At 41.6% G+C, this 9,516-nt stretch overlaps 1 pseudogene; it reads left to right on the forward strand.

Annotated features, from left to right (window-relative positions):
• Positions 1 to 448: 448 nt before the first annotated feature.
• LOC105038073 (putative disease resistance protein RGA4) lies at positions 449 to 8,890 on the forward strand (annotated as a pseudogene).
• The last annotated feature ends 626 nt before the right edge of the window (positions 8,891 to 9,516 follow it).

Below are 9,516 nucleotides of genomic sequence, written 5' to 3' on the forward strand. Positions count from 1 at the left end.
ATGTGTTAAATTGGCGGTTATGAATAATGGATGTCAACATAGCTGTTATTAGCGGTTATAATACAAAATAGTTGATGATAACAGTAGATTAACAAATGGTGGTGCTATAGCATGATGGTAACTAATTAAATAAACCAATACAGCCAATAAAGGGATTCTGTGGTTATTGCATGGCCGACAAGGGAAATCTGGTGCCATAGAGTTGTCCTTTTCCTCTTGTTTTCTAAGGGATTCTTTGGTAATTGCATGGCCGACAACGGGAATCTGGTGCCAAGTCCCTTCGCAAGAACAAATTATTGCATGCACCAGGTGCAAGTGAACCGGGGCAAATCCCGGAGCATATCCACCGTCGGATTTGCGCCGGTTCACTTGCACCTGGTGCATGCAATAATTTCCCCCTAGCAAGTCCTTTCCCTACTTCCAACAACTATTTTTCTTAAATCTTTATACATAGGCTTGTAAGGATTCATAGTGCCTCACAGTTTCCAATTCTATTGGGGTGTCAAGAGCTTCCCTTCTCAAAAGATGGCAATGATCTTAGACGCTTTCGTGCAAAGATACATGACCAAACTCGCAGATTTTGTAGAGGGTGAGGTGTCAATCATGCTCAAGGTGAAGGATGAGCTCCAGAAGCTTCAGAGAAGACTGGAAAGGATAAGAGGTTTTCTTGAACATGCAGAGCGGAAGAGGCATGAAGACCCAAACATCAGTAATTGGGTGAGGGAGTTGAAAGATATCATGTATGATGCGGATGATATCATCGATCTTTGTTGTCACGCTCCGAACCCAACACCCGGATCGGATACGTGATGGCCGCACACTCTTTAGAGCAAGCCCTAAAGAATATGCAAGGCCAAATTAAATCGTTACAATCTTAACATCCATAATAACTTATTTCAACAATAATTTGTAAAACCTTGCATAATTATAATTTAAATTTTTTCAATTCTCTGATCAGATACTATGACACTATTTATCTTTCTGCTCATCCGTAAATCCAAGCTATAGCCAATCATAAGCATCCTGTAACTCTGAGAAGAAAAAGAAAGATGAAGGGGTGTGAGCTTTACAGCCCAGTAAGAATTTCCATATCACACTGATATAGTAATAAAATCTAAAAATAAGAATAAGCAATAAAATATAAAATCTCATGTTCAATGTCCAGAATAATACAAACATCCATAAATTTTCTGTCTTGTTAAAATAGATGCATCATCATATGTTAACAGGTGAAATACTTTTGTTCAACAATTATTTCATGTCTTATCTTTCATTTCTCCTTTCATAATCACATGATTCTTAACAGTTTCCTTCCGGCTCTGGACTATCCAAGTCTACACCTCAGTCATCATCCGGATCGAATCCACTTAAAAAGTCTTTCAAGACTATCCCAGGATGAGCTCCTGGCCGGCTGTCCCACGTACGAAAGCCCGTGAGAGGCTGTCCCAGGCATAAGCTCCTGATGGGCTGTCCCAAGCATGAGCTCCTGGCCGGCTGATCCACCTGTAAGCCAGTGAGGGCTGTCCCAGGCATAAGCTCCTGACAGTTTGTTCCACATGACAAGGCTAGTCCATACCATATATCTCTTTCTTTTTATTTAATTATTATGTATTGATTTCATCAAATCAATTCCGACTTGCATTATGATCAACTCAGATATGTCATATCTATATAATCATGCCATCAATCTCTGATACATATATATTGACATAACATACTCATGCTCAAAATCAAATAACAGTATCTCAGATATAATAAATTCATCGATCTCAAATCCGACAATGCAAAACCAATAATGCAAGACCAACAGTAAAATAGCATATATATAATAGTGATCATGTACAAAGATTCTTATCTTTATCGGTGACTGATCCAAGCACAAAAATCAATGTTCTTCTTTGATTTATGAATTTCTCTAACAAAATATTCCACTCGATATCATATGCAAACAATCATCTTTTCATGATCCTGATCAATATAAAAATCACATATAGAGAAATTTCCGATAATCGATCCTAATAACACAAATCGAGGACCTCTCTTAGGATTAATCAAAATTAGGATTTGTCTAAGTATCTGGATCCTCCACTGATCCATAAGACTTCTAGAGAGAGAAAATTCATGAAGAGAGAGAAAATTCTAGAGAGAGAAATAGAGAGAGAAAGTGGAGAGAGAAATCTTCGTATCCTTCAGATGAGGCAATCATGGTCGAGATCATCAGAGGTCCTATCAGGGTGACTCAATATGAATCAAATGTTATAAATTTTGAATAGGATCGGACTGGGATCAGATCTACCGCACGAATTTCAGAGCAATCTCAGATCATCTTATTTTCATTTCAAGTTTATTTTACGGTCTGTGATGAAATCAAAGAATGAAAAAGATTCCAGAGAGACAAAATTCATAAAAATAGAAAAAAATTTAGAGAGAGAAAATAGGGAGATAATCTAGAGAGAGAAATTGGAGAGAGAAGGTAGAGAGAGGAGAGAGAGAAAAGAGAGAGAAAGGAGAGAGAGAAAAATTCTCTCTCTTCTTCTTCTTCTTTTTTATTTTATTTTATTTTTATTTTTCTCTTTCTCTTTTTCTTTTTTTTTTCTTTTTCTTTTTCCTTTTTCTTTTCTTTTTCTTTTTCCTTTTTCTTTTCTTTTCTTCTTCTTCTTCTTCGTTCTTCTTTTCTTTTCTTCCCGCGGCCTCCCTTGGCTGAAACAGGGGAAGACCGTGAGGTCCCCCCCCTCGGTGGCTCGGGCTTCGACGGCTTGGCCGAAGATCCGGCAACGACGGCCGACCATGTGAAGCCGGTCGGCGATGGGGTTCGGCCGGTGGGTTTTTTTTTTTTCGAAAAACAGGGGATCTTCTTTGGAATTTATTTCCAGCAAAATCGATGGCCGGCGGTGAGGTCTGGGGTTGTGAGAAGATGAGCAAGAGAGAGAAAAGGAAGGATTGGGACCTTACCTAGGTTCCGGTGGCCAAAAACAGCTTCGGCGGCCCTTCTCTTCCGATCAACGCTCACGATGCCTCCCTTGAGAAAATTCCACAATTCCTCAAATTTTTTCGAAAATTTTTGTTGAAAGATCCTAAGGGAGGATGGGGGGTCTTTATAGAGGAGGTTTTCTACCCTAGCCGGACTCCTCGAGTCCGATTTTGCTGGAAACGGGAAGGAAGAAGACTCCGGTTAGGAGTCTTCCTCCTCCTCTGTTAATTTTTTTTTTTAAAAATCTGGGTTATTACATTTGTATCATAGAAGGCAGCGAATTATCGGAAAGTCATCAGTCTGTTTCAGTGGTATGCCATCCCTTTCCTCTATTTTCTTGCTTCAGTTGTTTGAAGTTCCACCATGAAATTGGTAACAGAATTAGAGATCTTAATAATAGGCTGAAAGAGATTGTAGATGATAGATCAGCACTGCCTAAACTAGAAGAATACACTAACCAAGTTGTCCAAGTGAGTAGAGTGAATCCTCGTCAAACTTTTCCCATTGAGGTCAATTCTGATATCATAGGGACACAAATTGAAGAAGCTACCCAGAGTCTTGTGGATTCATTAGTCAAATAAGATAAACAAAAATGCTGGATTTTGGGGATTGTTGGGATGGGTGGAATCGGCAAGACTACTCTTGCTTCTAATATATACAATGATGAAAGAATAAAAGAAAACTTTCCTATACGAGTATGGGTATGTGTTTCCAAGGATTTTTTAGAGACAAAGTTGCTGAAAGAGATAATAAGAAGTGCAGGTGGAAATTATGGGCAGGCTGAAACAAAGGCTGAACTCCTACCCAATCTTTCCTCCGTCCTTTCAAGAAGGTTCATTTTCGTATTAGATGATATATGGGAAGCAAAAGTGTGGGAGGATCTGCTCAGATATCCTTTAGAAGGTGCAGCAGCTAGTGGTAGGATTGTGATCACTACTCGAGACATAAATATGGCTAAAAATATAAGTGCACTTGTCCACCATGTTGACGAAATGAATACTGATGATGGCTGGGCATTGCTCTGCAAGAAAGTCTTTAGAGATGACGAGAAGGAAGAGATCATTAATTTAAAAGAAATTGGGATTAAAATTGTCAAAAAATGTGATGGTCTTCCTCTTGCAATCAAGACCATTGCAGGTGTTTTAAGGTTGAAGAAGAGAAGCAGGATGGAGTGGAATAATGTTCTCAGAAGTGATGCATGGTCCATGAGCCAACTTCAGACAGAACTCCCAGGAGCCTAATTTTTAAGCTATGAAGATTTATCATCTGATCTTAAACAATGTTTCCTTTATTGCTCCTTATATCCTGAGAACTCTCCGATGTATCGTGATGATCTTGTTCAGTACTGGTTGGCTGAAGGTTTTGTAAAATCGCAAGGAGATGTATTGCTAGAAGATTTAGCTGAAGATTATTATAAAGAGTTGATTTTCAGGAATCTTTTGCGACCTGATTCTAATTATGCGGATGAGAGTGTGTGCACAATGCACGAACTGCTACGTTCTCTTGCTCTGTTTTTGATAGGAGAGGAGAGTACTTTTGTCGGTCATGAAAAAATATGGAACACGAACCCTTTGATCAAGCTTCGTCGTTTGTCAATTTCAAGTGTGGGAGAGAGGCTAGAAATCCCTGATGCAGTGAAAAAGCAGAGATACTTGAGGACTCTAATTGTGTGGAATAGTTCAAAGACAAAGATAGTTGAGCATGAACTTGTAACACCCGGCCCATTTGGGCCCTGGACCAAGCCCAAAAGCCCAAAGCCCATATATATAAAAAAAAAAATAGAACGAAGAAGACTTCCGCTGGGAGTCTTCTTCCATCCAAATCACCGAAGGAGAAGTCCAATCTGAGGGGGATTCGACCTCCCCTCCACTTTATAAGACCCCCTCTCCCCCTCCTCAACAACCCATGATGATCACCGATCTCTCTCTCTCTCCTTTCTCCTTATTTTTCTCTAATTGAAGTCGAGGCCTCTCGTACCCATGCTCGTCGGAAATTGGAGCTGACGACGCTGCTGAAGCTTGAGGTAAACCCTTCTTCTCCTTCCTCTTTTCCTTCCTCTCCTTTCCCATGGCTTCGTGCACCCTCGCCGGCCTTCGGGATCACTAGAAAATCTATGAAAAGGGTGAATCCTATTTTGCTCTGTTTCAGCCGGACCCTTTCCTTTCTTTTCCGGCCACCGGCATTGTTGGTTGTGGCATCTCATCCCTAGGATAGGACCCTCGTTCCTTTATATCTCTTCCCTGAAGGTATTGGCCGCCGGTGATCGGCCAATGATCAAAAAATAAAAGAAAAAGTCGCGATCCCTTATTTTTTCGATCTCTTCTTGATTTCTCGCCGGCCGAACCTTGCCGCCGGCTATCCCTTGCTCCACCGCCGCCTCCACCTGCTGCCGGACCTTCGACAAAGCCGTCGCCCTCGCCGGAGCCAAGCTGGAGTCCCCTCGTCCGTCCCCTGTTTCGGCCCAAGGGAGGTCGTGGGAAGAAAAGGAAAAAAAAGAAGAAAGAAGGAAAAAAAAAAAGAAAAAGAGAAAGAGAAAGAGAAAAAGAAAAATAAAATAAAAAAAAAAGAGAAGAAGAGAGAAAAAATTTCTCTCTCTCCTCTCCCTCCTTTCTCTCTCTTTCCTCTCTCCTCTCTCTATATTTTTTCTCTCTAGATACTCTCTCTAAACCTTTCTCTCTCTTTATGGATTTTATCTCTCTAGTATCTTTCTCTTTCTGATTTCATCACAAATCCTAGGATAAAATTGATATGAAAATATGATGACCTGAGATTACTCTGAAATTCGTGCAGTAGATTAGATTCCGATCCGATCTTTATTCGAAATTGATAACATCAATCATGGTTAATTCATATTGAGTCACCCTGATATGATCTCTGATGATCTCGACCATGATTGCCTTATCGGAAGGATATAAAGATTCTCTCTCCACTTTCTCTCTCTACTTTCTCTCTCTAGAATTTTTTCTCTCTTCATGAATTTTCTCTCTCTAAAAATCTTATAGATCAGTGGAGGATCCAGATACTTAGACAAATCCTAATTTTGGTTAATCCTGAGAGAGATCCTAGATTTGTGTTATTAGGATTGATTATCGGATAATTTTCTCCATATATGATTTTTATATTTGATTAGGGTTATGAAGAGATAATTATCTGCATATGATATTGAGTGGAATATTTTGTTAAAGAAATTCATAAATCAAAGAAGAACATTGATTTCTGTGCTTGGATCAGTCATCGGTAAAGGTAAGAATCCTTGTACATGATCATCATTATATATGTTATTTTATCGTTGGTTTTATCTCAATGATTTTGCATCGTTGAATTTGAGATCGATGAATTTGTTATATCTGAGACACTGTTATTTATTTATGTGATTTTGAGCATGAGTATGTTATATCAATATATATGTATCAGTGATTGATGGCATGATTATATGGGTATGACATATTTATTACACTGCAAAATTTGAATTGATTAATGAAGCCAAATATTATAATTTCATGAAAATGAAAAGAAAGAGAAATATAGTTTGGACTGATCTTGTCATGTGGAATAGTCTGTCAGGAGCTTATGCCTGGGACAACCTCACAGGTTTATGTGTGGAAGAATCTGATCCGAGAAAGATCATGAATGATTTGATCCGAGAAAGATCATGATCACTTTGATCCGAGAAAGATCATGAATATTTCGATCCGAGGAAGATCACAAAAATCGATCCGAATAAAAGATCGTCGCATGATCCTGGTAGTCCAAAGCCAAAGCCAAAAAGAAAAGGATCAAAGACAATGTGATAATAGAAGAAAATAGAAAGATAAGACATGAAACAATCGTTGAATAAAATTGTTTCACTTATTAACATATGATAATGCATCTCTTTTGATAAAACAGATAATCTATAAATGTTTGCAATATTCTGGACAGTGAACATCGGCTTTTATGTGTTATTGCTTATTTTTATTTTCAGATTATATTATTATATTGGTGTGATATGGAAATTCATACTGGGCTGTAAAGCTCACACCCCTTCATATTTCTTTTCTTCTCAGAGTTACAAGATGTCCATGGTTGGCTATGGTATGGATTTGTGAGTGAGCGGATGCATAGATAGAGTACCGTTGATACCTGATCAGAGGATTGAAGGAATGTTAATTGTAATTATGCAAGTTTTATGAATTATTATTGAAATTAAATATTATGGTTGATAAGGTTGTAATGATTTAATTTGGCCTTGTATATTCTTTAGGACTTGCTCTAAAGAGTGTGTGCCATCACGTATCCGATCCGGATGTTAGGTTTGGGGTGTGACACTTGAGGACTCTAATTATCTGGAATAATCCAAAGACAAAAGATAGTTGAGCATGAACTTGAAAGACTCGGGCAGCTTCGAGTTTTGGACTTGCACGGCGCGGAACTAGAGAGCCTTCTGGGCTCCATTGGAAACCTGTTACATCTAAGGCTCCTGGATCTTGTTCAAACGAATGTCAACAATTTACCAGAGTCTATCGGACGCCTTCAAAATCTACAGACGTTGAACCTCTCGGGCTGTAAATCCTTGCACACGCTTCCCAAGGCCATCACAAGTTTGTGCAATCTAAGATGCCTTCGTCTCGGCGGAACTCCATTGAGCCATCTCCCAAAAGGAATAGGCAAACTGAGAAATCTCGTCTATCTTGAAGGATTTGTGGTCGGTGATGATGGTGGTGAGGAAGACCAGGGGTGCGATTTGGAGGAGCTGCAATCTCTGTACCAGCTGAGAGTGCTGCAGATAGACAGGTTGGAGGGTCACGAGCAGAAGCTTCGGCACTTGCAAACTGCCGCTTTCTTAGAAGATTGTTTCTGTGTTGGCTGCCACCCGAAGCTGAGAATAATCAGCCACGATGTGGGGAGGACGCAAGCCAGAAAGTGAACAAGATATGCAACGACCTCTCTCCTCCATCCAACCTGGAAGACCTTTTCTTCTCCAACTTCTTTGGCAGTGGGTTTTCCGGCTGGTTGATGTCATCCTCATTGGGTGCCTCATTTCCTCAACTGTCATTCTTGAAACTTGATAATTGTAGGTCTTGTCCGCAACTTCCTCCACTAGGCCTATTGCCCCAGCTAAAATACCTTCGGATTACAGGAGCAGACGCAATCTCAAGGATCGGACCAGAGCTTCTTGGTCGGCGTGCCTCAGTAGTAACTGCATTTCCAAGGCTTGAATACCTGCTACTCTGAGACATGCGTAACTGGAAAGAATGGTCATTAGGCATGGGGGAAGAGGTTGGTGATGATGAAATAAGAGGAGCCTCTAAACTGCTGCCGCGTCTCAAGACCCTAGTTCTAGAGAACTGTCCCGAGCTAATAGCTCTTCCGGAAGGTCTGGGACATGCCACCAACTTGAAGGAATTGTATATTACGGGTGCCAGCAATCTGAGAGAAATAAAAAACCTCTCCTTAACTGACAAGCTCTACATTAAAGAAAACCCGATGTTGGAAAGAGTATCCAACCTTCCCATGCTGAAATCAATGGAAATACTGAATTTCCCAAGGTTAGAGCAAGTGGAGAATCTTGACAAGTTGCAATACCTGGTCTTGGAACATCCTTCTGCAGTACAGGGGCCCTCAGAGATACCTATCGGTCACTCGCCAGAGTGCCTCCAAGATGTTTCCAATAATTTTGATCAACAAATGGAGCAGCTCCCATGGTGGTTATTGGACCTACTCGAGCAGCATCAAAATGCTCCAACTGCCGTGCAGAATCTCAGAAAATTTCGACTGAAATGCAGCTCCCCACTGTTTAAGAGCTTCCTGAAGGATACGCCAAATTTCATTCAGTGGATCCCTGAGGTTTGGATTCAAGACATAGATGGTCCCTCATGGATACGATATGCCAAGGGACCCCCTCCCACCGTTCAAACCAACGAGCAAACAGAAAGCTAACTGTTGGGTATAAAATACCCTCAGCCGAAGTTCTCAACGGGAGTGACCCTCGGGAGTCTCCCCCGATCTCGGCTGCAGACAGACCTCTTCCGGACTCCTACAGGAGCCGGACTCCGCCAACAACTCCAACAGCAAGGAAGACTCTGCCCGGACTCCTACGAGAGCCGGGCTCCGTCCCCAACTTCAACTGCAAGGAAAACTCCGCCCGGAATCCTACGGGAGCCGGGCTCCGTCCCCAACTTCAACTGCAAGGAAGACTCCGCCCGGACTCCTACGGGAATCGGACTCCGTCCTCAACTTCAACTGCTGGTAAGCTCCGTCCGGACTCCTACGGGAGCCGGACTTCGCACCTGACTTTAATTGCAGGAAAACTCCGCCCGGACTCCTACGGGAGCCGGGCTCCGTCCCCAACTTCAACTGCAAGGAAAACTCCGCCCGGACTCCTACGGGAGCTGGGATCCATCCTCAACTTCAACTGCTGGTAAGCTCCGTCCGGACTCCTACGGGAGCCGGACTTCGCACCTTACTTTAATTGCAGGAAGACTCCGCCCGGACTCCTACGGGAGCCGGGCTCCGTCCCCAACTTCAACTGCAAGGAAAACTCCGCCCGAACTCCTACAGGAGCC

Source organism: Elaeis guineensis, chromosome 1 (genome assembly GCF_000442705.2).
Source record: "Elaeis guineensis isolate ETL-2024a chromosome 1, EG11, whole genome shotgun sequence".
In the NCBI taxonomy this organism is placed as follows: Eukaryota; Viridiplantae; Streptophyta; class Magnoliopsida; order Arecales; family Arecaceae; genus Elaeis; species Elaeis guineensis.